Source organism: Cibotium barometz, chromosome 29, assembly GCF_041138505.1.
Source record: "Cibotium barometz isolate CiBa-2024 chromosome 29, ASM4113850v1, whole genome shotgun sequence".
Lineage (NCBI taxonomy): Eukaryota > Viridiplantae > Streptophyta > Polypodiopsida > Cyatheales > Cibotiaceae > Cibotium > Cibotium barometz.
In genome coordinates, this window is record NC_141074.1 from 24,737,325 (window position 1) to 24,749,923 (window position 12,599).

Genomic DNA, 12,599 nt, shown 5'->3' on the forward strand with positions numbered 1-12,599 from the left:
ATGAAGGTAATTAATCTAAGGATATTTTTTACCATGTTCTAACCCACTATATTTGTCACTCAATTATCATCTTGGTTGATATAAGCATGACCATATTTTTTAGGTTCTTCTCAAAATCTGTCAATGCATACTAATTTTGACAAGGGCCCCATGGAGAAGGTGATGGGTGGGTGAGTGCCACCTAGGTATGGAAGATGAGGTGGTGCCTATGGTGGAGGAGGTTGATTAGGTACCAACAATGTTGAGGAGCAAGATGGACAAGGGGATGTAGGCTCTTTGGTGCAGCCAATTAATGTGGAGGGCAATTCTTCGAAAGAAGGTGATGATACTATCGAGGATGTGGTGGTTATCATTACCGAGCAAGAGATGGCAACATCAAGCAACCATAATAGACAAGGCAGTAATGGGGGCAATGATGTCCAGGTGGATGTTGCTGAGCAGGCTACTGGTGATGGTGTTGCCGCCATCCTGAAGGTTGTTGCAGTAGAGGATGACCCAATCATAACCGTGGTAATGAGTGTAGATGATACATGTGTGCTCCACACTTGTGGATACAAAGAATGAGAACATGCAGACCAATGATGAGATAGACACCAATGTTAACATGTCATCTATTATCTTATCGGATGATGAAGCAAATGATTTTGTGCTGGCAGAGCATAAAATTGGGGAGTCTCTTGACCTTACTCTCACTGAGTTGGCAAGTATTTGGTAACCCTCTTTTTTTATTCAAGTGTGTATGAGTTGTTTGTAGAGGACCTATGTTATATATGTGCTTAATATATGCATTATTGTGCAGGTTTGGAGAAAAGAAAGCTATAAAAGAGGAAGCTAGAGAATGAAAGTATTTAGGACCAATGGGCACATCCTCCAAAGAGTATGGCATCAAATGCTAAATCTGGAAAAGTGAAGAGAAACAAAAAGACCCGCCTGCCCATGCAAGAAGCTTTAATTTTGTTTTAGAATGACTCGCATATATTTTATATTGCTTTGTGTTAAGGCCTTGCAACTTCATATTGCACTGTTTTGTATCCTTTTTACCCTTCTAGTTTAGATTGCCATAGTTATACTTCCAAAGCCTTTTGGCTCCATCAACTATAATCAGATTTTACATATAATATGATGAAATGTGTTTTTGGTTCCCTTGCCAAAGGCGAGGCCAAAGTTGACTATTTTGAATGACTGTGTATACAATACTTGCCAATTCCCAATGGTTATGAAGTGTTTTGGGTAACATGTATTTTTTATATTCTGCAAAAGTACGATGGTTGTTAGAGGATGTGGAGTTGTATCAAGAGCACCATGAGGGTTTGCCTTATGAGCATTCCCCACATTTAACTCCTCTTTAAATTCCCTTGAGGCTTAACCCATAGTGTCCTCCATGTTATCCATAGTGTCATGATCATTCATATTCCCTCCATCCATTTCTTCAATGGTGGCCAATGCCAAATTCCTCGGTCTCCCTTTTGGTTTGCCGGCCATGAAAATATAGTTTTTCCAAAAGTGGATGATAAAATAGAGTAGAGATGTCGAAATGAGGTGATATAAGTCTTGTTAGAATGCTCTTAAGATTCCCTATCCATATATGAAAAATCATGGAAATTGAATGTGCCCTCCTAGTATACTTTATTTTAGGGTTAACATGGAAATAGCTGAAAATGAAGATTTACTCCTAAAATCCTCAAAAATTATCAAAATTGAAAGTTTCTTGGCTATTGAGAATACTCTAAAAATGTACTAAACAATGGTATAAGGGTTTGACCTTGGTCAATGTGCAACCATTCTCTATTTTTGCTTTTAGGTCAAATTCAACCCTAGAGTTTTGACCATCCAAATGACATCGAAATTGGGTGTACTTTGGCTTTTTGGAGAGCCCTAAGATTGTATAATCATCCCATGATGTCAAATGTCTCAAAAAGCTTGCTATTTTTTACTGGGCCAAATGACATCGGAATTGGGTTTACTTTGGCTTTTTGGAGAGCCCTAAGGTTGTATAATCATCCCATGATGTCAAATGTCTCAAATAGCTTGCTATTTTTTACTGGGCCAAAGTTTGCCTTCCGGGGAAGTTTGGCAATTTGGAAAGTCAAATAGTGCCGGATTTGACTAGTTGTGATAGCTCGATAGGAAGATCTAAGGGAGTACTTTGAGAGTATTTAAATTCGCAAACCCGAATCCAATTGTGCATGGACTGAATAGGGTTTTCAATTTCTGTAGAAATTGTCAATGTGACTCCAAGTAGACTCCAATTGTCTTCCAATTGCATTAGGTTATCCTCCCTTGCATCATTAACATAATGAGCATTCTAAAGCACATCATAAACACCATATCTTTCCTTTAATCCCTAATGTGCAAAGAATTTTAAGAAAATTTTGACATGGTCTCCTTTGCAATTGGAGCCAAATCTGAATTTTCCTATTACATCTAATCAATCACTTGCACTTGACCGCATTGTATACATCATTTGGCATCATTTAATGCAAAATATTTGACCAATTCATGTGTCAATATGCCCATAAATAGGCCTCATTGCTTGCTTGCATGCAAGTATCCTTTTAAGTCTTCAAGTGTCAAACAATAGGCCCCATTGCCCTCATACAAGTTAAAATTTAAAGTCTTCAAATGTCAAAGAAGTGCATTGATGCTTGTTGATCTCCCAACCATGCACTTCCCACCCTCTTATCAATTTTATGTCCAAGGCAAGATTTGGGACCAAGTCTTCACATGAAGACGTCAAAGAAGAATATTGATGCTTGTCGATCTCTCAGCCAAGCACTTCCCACCCTCTTACCAAGTTTATGTCCAAGGCAAGAGTTGGGGCCAAATCTTCACAACCCCTCCCATACCACTTTACCAAAGCATGGCACAATCAGTTCAAGACATGCTCCCCTTGGCCTCTTCGTCATATGCTAAGGTGCCCTCACACATCACTAGTATTCTTGGAAATGTAATGTGTGAGTACAATGTGTAGTGTTGGTGTATACAAATCTCAAATGTAGTTAAAGATGCTTACAATAAGTTGAGCATGAACTCATGCCATAATTTCATATGATTAATCAACTTATCATGGACTCATGCTTCCTTCCATTCTCCATAGTAGCTCCCAAACAAACATCAAAACCACATCTCATACTTAATATGAGCAGATTGCCATCAATTCTTCATGTATATAAGTCTAGTAACATTCCAAGAAAAAATGAGTGTAGAAGCTTTGATGAATGCCCTCTTAACTCAATGAAACCACAATGGCACGTGTATGGCCATGAATGATTCCATAAGCATGTAAATGGCTTCAATATACAATCCAAAGCATTAATAGTGCATCCATAGCATGTATTGCCATTCCACACATCACTTATGCAATTGGCAATCCAGAAATTCCATCCAATGATGCCACAATAAGCCAAATCTTATCCAAATGTCCCAAATAAAAGCTTATGCAAACATTATGGCATCAACAATGCTTCCATGAGTTCCCAACAACAACTAGAGGAAATGACCAATTTTTGAGAAATTAGGGTTTCTTGAAGAAATTAAATGTCATTGAATCTTGCAAGAAAACAACCAAGGAATCAAGATATGGCAATAGCAACTCACCAATGGCCCTTAGGCATCACCAATGCTTAGAGTTGATGAAGATTTTCCCTCTCTTTGTGTTGATTTGTGAAGAACTATTCTCTAGTTTTTTCCACTTCAAGAGAGCTCCAAAATCTCCAAGAACTTCAAGAAATGTAGTTTGGCTTTCCAAGACCATTGCTAAAGTAGAGAAGCCAACAAATCTTGTACCGTAACAAGTGGTTGAAGCAAACAAACTCCCTATAGGCTAGAAATCACCGCCAGCTTCCTAAGAAGTTTGGAAGAGATGCATACACACCAATGCTCCCAAATGTGCCCTAGGATTAGTAGATGGTGTGCATGATAGCCCTTGATCACTTTGGAAGCTTCTCTATGTGTTAATGTCCTCAACCAAAGCCCAAAGTTTGTGTTTGCAAATGGCTACCGTGTGATGAACCCTAGCCATGGAAAGCTTGAGGAAAAGTGAAAGGAAATGTAAAAATAAGATTATCAAAAAATTAACACTAATCACTCCTACTTAGTTCAAATTTGGTCCATAGCCTTTAAAAATTTTGGTCTTGTGCTCAAATTTGGTCCAATAACCATAGTCTAACCAAAAATGTGCAAAACTCAATGGAACCATGGATCAAAACACAAGAGCTCTAATATCAATTGGAGTGGAGTGACCATAAGCTAAGATTTGGGACAAATTATTATGTAGATTAACCACAAGAGCTCTGATATCAATTGGAGTGGAGTGACCATAAGCTAAGATTTGGGACAAATTATTATGTAGATTAACCTACAATTATCAAGAATCACACATAATGCCTAAGTGGTTTAATCTCCCACCCCATGAGAATGGAAATAGCCTTCCATAGGCCAAAGTATGGTAGCTCAAATCTCCAATGTGCATTCAAAAGTCATATGATCAAAAAGATACAAATGAAGATCCATAGGTGAACCCATGCCCATGCCCTAAATAAAGTTTCTACTTTATTGTAGACCATTTTTGGTAGTTGTAACTAATGCTGGTGGTTATAGGATTGGACCACTTTTTATGCAGGAGGATATGCATGGCATCTCTTAGCCTATGAGAGTCACGAGTTAAAACTAGCATAGATAAATAATAGTAATTATGACAAATAGTTAACTACTATGGAACATGCTCTATAAACACGGAAGCATTATCTTATGAGATCGTAATTTTTTATATAAACTGCTCAACATAGCACTAACACTTATTATCTCAACCCTGATTTTAGAAAAGCATATCAAGTTATTTAAAGTTTTCAGCCTACTATTCAAAACATAGCTGATGATCTAAGTAAGTAGAAGACCTAGCATCAATCACATCTTAGCCATAGAGAGTACACTGTTTGAGAATATGAAGGAATCATATGAGCAAGATCTCAATTTTCCTAACATTTTGGTGAAGTTACAAGATAATTCATGTGAATGATTATTCATACCATGAGGTTATCTTTTCTTTTAGAAAAGATTGTGCGTCATGCGACCTTTTAGACAAATAGTGATAGAAGAGATGCACCAACCTCTATACATGGGACATAGGGGGCATCCTCTACTTTGCAAGTATTGGCTTGAGAATTTTATTGGCCTAAAATGAAAAGGATGTAGATACTTTTTGTTACCGAGTGCATGACATATCAAAACAATCAAGAGCTACAAAAGTAAGCAACACGGTTTATTGATGCCATTACCTATACCTAATGAACCATAGGAACACATCTCGATGGACTTCATTACACACTCTTTCCTATTAGAACCAATCATAATGATATGATTTGGACAATAGTGAATCTCTTTAATAAACAAGCCTATTTTATTCCTTGTAAGAAGACGTTGACATCTTAGTAAGCCGCACACTTATTTATCTTCAAGCAAACCTATGTGCATCAAAGCTTACCTTGGCTCAATGTGTTCGATAAAGACTCAAAGTTTTGATGCCATTTTTGGATTATATTATTTGAGAATAGGCACTAAGTTGGATTTCATGAATGTATTCCATTTAGAATCCAATAGACAAACAAAAGTGACTAATAGCACCATTATGTGTTTACTCTGAGACTATGTTGAAGAGCTTTTGCTTGCCAATCTCCCGGCAATCTACTAGCCAAGCCTTCCCACCCCCTTGCCAAGGTTTAATTTTTTATGGCAAGGGTCAGGGGCATGTCTCAATCACCATGTACCTAATCCCCCTCCTTGCTGCTTTTCTAAAAGCACTCACAATAAGGAGAGTTCAAGCCATGCTCCCTATACTAGATTCTAGTGCTTATTTGAATTGAGATACGAGCAATGTAAAGAGAGTAGAGTATAGGGGCATGTCTCAATCACCATGTACCTAATCCCCCTCCTTGCTGCTTTTTTAAAAGCACTCAAGGAGAGTTCAAGCCATGCTCCCTATGCTAGATTCTAGTGCCTATTTGAATTGAGATACGAGCAATGTAAAGAGAGTAGAGTATAGGAGCTTACAATCCAAATCTAAGCATGACTCAAGCCCAGTAGTATTCCACAAGATCAATCTCCCATATTTCCACAATTCATCAAAACCACCAAACTCAATCCCCACATTAGGGTGAGAGTGTAATGCAAGTAATCAATGCACCAAATGCACTCAAGAAACCTCGATTTATGAGAAACCTTCATTAGTGTGTGATAGGCAATGAAGTTTGGGTGGATTATGGCATAAGAAAGCATGATTGACAGATCCATCTATACAGGATTAAGGGAGACTGGCCCTCCCTCCACGTGGGCAAAGGAGGGGGGCCTATTTCAAAATACTCCCTCCTCCTTGCAAGCGTGACATTTGCAAGCGTGACGTTCACGTTCAAAATATACTCACTCCTCCAGCGCGTCCGTCCGGGTCCAATCAGTTTCAGTCGTCGCCTCTGAGTCGCCTCGACCTCCACACAATGTAGGTACGTTTCTCCACTGAGTAGAGGTTCCCAAGGCAGACAGCAGCAGTAGGCACTCTGCAACCACAACAGTAGGCACTCTGCAACCACAGCAGCAGTAGGTTAGATTGACTCACTTGGAGGGTGACGATCGAAGGTTCCCAAGGCAGACGTTCGAAGGTTGGCAAGAGGGTGGCGCCGGTTGCTCTTGCGAATGGTCGGGACGAAGGAGACGATGGCGCCGGTTGCTCTTGCAGGTCGACGACGAAGCGTTTTGATGGCGGCCGGTTGCTCTTGTGAATGGTCAGGACGAAGGAGACGATGGCGCCGGTTGCTCTTGTGCAGGTCGGCGACGATGGAGAGAAGCGTTCGAAGGTTGGCAAGAGGGTGGGGTCCACGTCCGAGGCCGTCGAAGCCGTAGGATCTGGCTGCGGCAAATGATGTGATGGATGAACGCCTGGCGGTCGCTCCGGTTGCTCTTGCAGGTCGGCGACGATGATGGAGAGAAGCGTTCGAAGGTTGGCAAGAGGGTGGCGTCCACGTCCGAGGCCGTCGAAGCCGTAGGATCTGGCGGCGGCAATGATGTGCTGGATGAACGCCTGGCGATCGTCTCCGCCGATGGAGAGAAGCGTGGCGGCCGGTTGCTCTTGCGAATTGTCAAGACGAAGGAGACGATGGCGCCGGTTGCTCTTGCAGGTCGGCGAGACGAAGCATTTTGATGGCGGTCGGTTGCTCTTGCGAATGGTCGGGACGAAGGAGACGATGGAGAGAAGCGTTTTGATGGCGGCCGATTGCTCTTGCGAATGGTCGGGACGAAGGAGACGATGGCGTCGGTTGCTCTTGCAGGTCGGCAACGATGGAGAGAAGCGTGCTCTTGTGAATGGTCGGGACGAAGGAGAATGCCTGGCGGTTCTTGGATGTGGAGGCCATGAGGGCAAAGTGGGCGAAGTCGGTGATTAGCACTTTCTCTATGCATTTTCAGTGACCTTCCTCCACAAAATAAGCTTTTTGCATTAAGCTTATTAATACAACCCTTTCATAAAACCCTTTCACACAGTTTAGGGACATAGATAAGCTTTCATAAAACCCTTTCATATAGTTTAGGGACATAGATAAGGGAGGCTTCCTATGCAAGATTTTGGTCACGAGGGAAAAATAAAATATAATCTTTTGGTAAGCATCTTTCAAGCTTCCGACGTATCTACAACCGAAAGAATGATCAAATGGTTAGGAACCACTTCCATCCACACGAACCCTTAACAAATCTTATGGAGTAATCATTAACTTAAGATTCATAAAAAAAAATAATTCCAAGGTAACTCTTATTTGATACTCGGATTGCCTCCCTCATCACTTACACCTAGAAGGCAATTTTTTTACTTTTAATCATCCGTAATTTTTTGCATATGACCTTTACCATGGGTTACACTTAAGTATTTTTCAGATGGCCATCTCTTAAGAGCTACATGGTTTTCTCATGAAGTTTACAAGGATTGTTTAATTGAATTTAGATTTTACTATTAGTTGGAGTTTTAACTAATACTAAGCTATCTGAAAAATGGTCACTAACCATCGATGGCGTCTATGTCCGAGGTAGCCAGGCCACCCCTTCACAACGCAGCAGTAGGCACGCAGCAGTAGGCACTCTTCCCACGGGACGAAGGAGACAATGCCAGGCGGTTCTTGGACATGGAGGCCATGAGGGCGAAGTTGGTGGCGTCGAAGAGGGTGGCGTCTACGTCCGAGGCAGCCAGGCCACCCCTTCACAGCAGCAGTAGGCACTCTTCCCATCCGTGTCCATTGTAAGCAAAGAGGGTGGCGTCTACGTCCGAGGCAGCCAGGCCACCCCTTCACAGCAGCAGTAGGCACTCTCTGGCTGACTTTTTCATCCAATGCACCAGGCCCACCAACTCCCCCCTACACAACTCCCCCCTACCCACCAGTTACAACACTTCTGTCTTTCCATCGTGCCTTTTGACTAGGACGCGTGACTTACTCTACCACCGCCATCTGGAGGAAGACAATGTCTTGGGAAGTCATCTTCTCCACTATTGATGACAATTGGATCAACCGCCGCAGTGTTTCGAAAAACAGCATCATCATCTCGCCACACTAGAATCAGGGGTCTCCAAACATCCGCCGCTTAAAATATTGCTCGCTTCTAAAACCTTTGATTGGTTGAAAAAGGATTATTTTATTTTATATATTTAATAACAAGGCCCTAACATTGGAAATGTCATGACACCTTTGACCGATTGAACACCGGCTGAAAAAGGATTATTTTATTTTATATAGTTAATAACAAGGCCCTAACATTGGCACGTTTGACCACTGGGTCGTCATCTATCTATACAGGATTAAGGAGAACCCCACCTCAGACTTATTTTCATCCATCTTTTTAAATTAGTTTCCTAAGAGTTCTAAAAGTGTATTTTGTAAAATGATTTTGGACTTTTTAAATAAAAATGATTTGTTTTGTTTTATATATATATATATATATATATATATATATATATATATAGAGAGAGAGAGAGAAAGAGAGAGAGAGAGAGAGAGAGAGAGAGAGAGAGAGAGAGAGAGAGAGTGTAGAATAATTTGGGTTTTTTAATTAAAAAATGATTTGTTTTGTTATACACACACACACACACACACACACACACACATATATATATATATATAGAGAGAGAGAGAGAGAGAGAGAGAGAGAGAGAGAGAGAGAGAGAGTAGAATAATTTGGGTTTTTTAATTAAAAAATGATTGAGAAAAAGTGGTTGCATTTTGGCTAGCCTTCAAATTTTTAAAAATTTTGGTTATTCTATGTATGCCAGGCACCTCAGTCTGCTAGCTTTAAGCTCCACGTGGTCGTGCCTTCGCCTCCTCGAGCTCCTCGACCGCCTTTGCCTCCTCTAAGTGCAAACCAGAACTGGTACTGCGCTGTTACCTTGAACTCGATGCAATTGTATACATGAGTGTTGTAATGAATTGTTTTATAATTAATGATTCAACCTAATATACCCATTTTGTTAACTTCAAGGTAATAAACTACGGTTGAACTTATAACTTTTTTCATTCTTTGTATTTAAAAAATCGAGGATATATATAAAACTTTATGTAAGTCGATGAAATTGTAAGCTCCTTTTGTTTAACTCACATGATGTTTTACATATTCCTAGGTGAATCCCTTGGGCCCGCTGTTACCTTGAACTCGATGCAATTGTATACATGAGTGTTGTAATGAATTGTTTTATAATTAATGATTCAACCTAATATAAACATCAATTCAAAACCTTCCTAAAAAGTCAAAGACTGATGACTTTTGATTAATGTTTGATAAAGATTTGGATTGTTTTGTTTTAAATAATAGATTTATTTATATAGAATATATATATATATATATATATATATATATATATATATATATATATATATATATATATAGAGGACTACCTAAATATTTCAAACAAAATGTATTATATATATTTATCTATACCTTGAACTCGATGCATTCATGGATAGGAGAGGAGGCTATTCATGAATGGCTTGATGTCAACAGTGCGGCCAACGGCAGCCCCTTCGCCATGGCAGAAGGAAACGATCGATCACTGTCTTGGTTTTTGTTGTGATATCTGAGAAGCCCATGGGACCAAATCCCTTCTGCATTGCATTGCCCCTCATACCTCTTATGCTCGAATTATTGACATGAACGCCTTCAGGAATAGATTTCTTTATGAAAGTTGACATAGTATGTCTCCTGTACATGGGGAACATGCATGTTGTTCAAACAATATGTGTCCTCTACATATTATTCATGAACGGCTTGATGTCAACGGTGCAGCCAATGGCAGCCCCTTCACCATGGCAGAAGGAAACGATCGATCACTATCTTGGTTTTTGTTGTGATACCTGAGAAGCCCATGGGACCAAGTCCCTTCTGTATTGCATTGCCCCTCATACCTCTTATGCTCGAATTATTGACATGAACGCCTTCAAGAACAGATTTCTTTATGAAAGTTGACATAGTATGTCTCCTCTACATGGGGAACATGCATGTTGTTGAGACAAAGAGAGTGGTTCTCACAATAAGTGTAAGGGAGTTCACTAAAGTAGTTTAAAACTCTTTGATCTATGAAGCTTGATGTTTTAAATATACCCATTTTGTTAACTTCAAGGTAATAAACTACGGTTAAACTTACAACTTTCTTCATTCTTTGTATTTAAAAAATCGAGGATGTATGTAAAACTTTATGTAAGTCGATGAAATTGTGAGCTCCTTTTGTTTAACACATGATATTTTACATATTCCTAGGTGAATCCCTTGGGCCCGCACTCTCATCCATCTTTTTCAATGAGTTTCCCAAAAGTTAAAATTAGGTGAACCGCCTTCAGACATATATAGATATATATACAAATACATATACATATATATATGTATGTATATGCATATACATATATATATACATATACATATACAACCATATATGTATGTATATGCATATGCATATACATATACATATACATATAGATACATATACATCATGTGGATACCTTTTTACCATTCATTGACTTGAGCGTAGTTGGGTCTTAATCTATTCTACGTACGTGTGATTTAGTTTGTGATTCACCGTTTCGATTATTTTCATAATCCATAATTTCTTCTAGATTTAAAAAAATTTAAAAAATATTTCATTAATATATTTCTTAATGATGTACAGTATGGATAACGAGGGGAAAATTGTGAGGTGTTCCATGGACGTTCAGGATAGAAGCCATTGTGCAGAGTATTCAAGACCTCAACAATCTGAGGTAAGAGAAGATAATGAGAAGACTCAACGAATAATGCATGCTTTTAAGCCAGAGGAAACTAAATACCTCTACTAAGTGGGTGCAACATAACCATGGTAAGAAGACTCGAAATGGAAAGAAGACAATAAATGTAACATCAGAGAATATACTCCATTTGGTCAACGACACAAACTCCCATGTGTTAAATGTGGAGAGCTTGATTGCTGGTCTTGGTCAGTGCATAAGAAATCATGGAAGTGGGGAGAGCAGTTCAACTCGAGAATTAGTTTCTGCCATTATAAGTGGCAATCACGAGATCAAGGATATTGTCAAAGCTACCTACCTCCGCATAATGGATACATGTGGTGCTTTCGGAGCACACCTTTGTGATATTGGTTGTCGAAAGACAATTGATGCTATAAAAGAGCAACAAGACAAGTTAAGTGCCCATGTTGATAGGCTTGGAATGGAAGTATCAAGCCTTAAAGTAACATTGAATAGGTTTGGGGCTTTACTTACCCAAATGAGTCATAGATTGCAAACACGTGGAATGTAATTACTCAATTGGTTCACCAATTAGGAGTTGATCTTATGATCCTTTTGTAATGCTTATGACACTATTATCTTTTTGTAAGTTTGGGATCTAAGTACTCTAATGATAATGATGGTCCTTTACTTACCAAAATGAGTTATAGATTGCAAACACGTGGAATGTAATTATTCATTTGGTTCACCGATTAGAAAGTGATGTTATGATCCTTTTGTAATGCTTATGACAGTATTTTCTTTTTGTAACTTTGGGCTCTAAGTACTCGAATGATAAGTATGGTTCTTTTTGTCTCTCAGATATCATTGTGAGAGAGAGAGAGAGAGAGAGAGAGAGAGAGAGAGAGAGAGATTTATATATGTGGAGATAATCTCTTAGTATTTATATGGAGATTATAGAGAATGTCTCTTTTAATGGTTTTTTATAGAAAATTCTCTTTTTATGGCTTTTTGTCTCTTATATGTACATGGGGGGAAGAGAGAGAGAGAGAGAGAGAGAGAGAGAGAGAGATTTCTAAGCTTGGTTTGGTCATTGGAAGACATTGGATGTTGATTTTATAATGTTTTTGTAATATTTGTGACATTGTTATTATCTTTTTATAAGTATATATGTAATGTTTTAGGATTATAGATTTTGTCTGTTATTTTTATATATGTAAGTTTTAAGGAAAAATGTGAAATGAAGTTAAGGGGATGGAAAGAGCTCTCATCTATTCTACTTTGTGGATCAATGTAGGTACATTAGCTTTTCATAGGGCTGCCATATTGTTGATTTGTCATATAGTTTGGGTCTTCCTTAGT